Genomic DNA, 1191 nt, shown 5'->3' on the forward strand with positions numbered 1-1191 from the left:
CTACAATGACGCACAAATGGACACTACCTGAGGTTTGCACACAGGAGATGCAGCTGATGGTGCGAATACCCCTGGGCATGATGCGTCCTTAGGACCCTTTATCAGGAGGTATGGTGTCTCCTTACTGATGATGCTGACTGTAAGATAAATTCCAACCAAAATAAGCAGGCGACGAGAGGCAAGAAAGGGCCAGGCAGTTTATTTGAGGACAATCCCAGGCAAGGTTCACCAGTCTACATAAATGGAGGCTGGAGAAGTCTCGCCCAGCAGGGCAGGCAGCAAGTTTTTAAAGAAGGTAAGGGGAGGCAGAGCGTAGATTTACAGCAGCATGACGATTGTCTAGCCGAGGGTGCGTGAAGGTCTCTCATTGGTCTCTAGACAGGCCCTGGACAGCTACCACCATTCCTCCAGCGTGGGGGAGGGCTCTAGTTAGGAACTTCTAGAATGTTGTCTGATCAGACCCTGAAATGTTGTCAGACCAGGACCTGCTGGTCTCCTCGCCTTATTAGGTGAGGCCTGAGCCTGTGCGGCAGGCTCACCCCTCCCCCAGTGCCTCCAGCCTTACACTGACTTTGATCCCACAGCTAAGCTGGTGTCCACAGCAGGGCCGTCATTCACCTTTTGTAAGAATCTGAATCATGAGAATTTTAACGAGTAAACTCTACAACCATCAGTCCTTTCGTTTTCACTACAAATACACATAAGCAAAGTTCAAAAGGACTTTCAAAATGTATCAAGACTAGTGAATTTTAAGGACACACAGTCACATGAACTGTCACGTAGATTTTCTACTTCTGCCACAGAGCAGGGCCTGGCCACGTGTGCCTTAGGCGGGACGCCTCCGATCATCCTGTTGGAAGCATTTCCTTAGGCAGGTGAACAGCAGTGAGAACAGGCCGTTCCTACAGAAGATGGGGTTAGAAACGGGGAATGTGTGTTTCTGGCTGAGTTTAGTGGCACTCTTGCCCTATCGCTGGCCTCAATTTAAACTCTGCAGTGTAGGTTGCCATCCAAGGAGGATTCTGTTTCTCTGGGAATTGACTGTCTTCCTTGGAATCTGCGGTGCAGGCCGCAGCTCACTAAATCTAAACCGAGATCTGTTTCTTGCTATCTCTACCCCCTCATTGCCTGGCTCCAGGGACGACTTGCCCCAGCGACATGGAGGCAAATACATTCCTGGAGTAAAGCATG

Source organism: Manis pentadactyla, chromosome 14, assembly GCF_030020395.1.
Source record: "Manis pentadactyla isolate mManPen7 chromosome 14, mManPen7.hap1, whole genome shotgun sequence".
NCBI lineage: Eukaryota > Metazoa > Chordata > Mammalia > Pholidota > Manidae > Manis > Manis pentadactyla.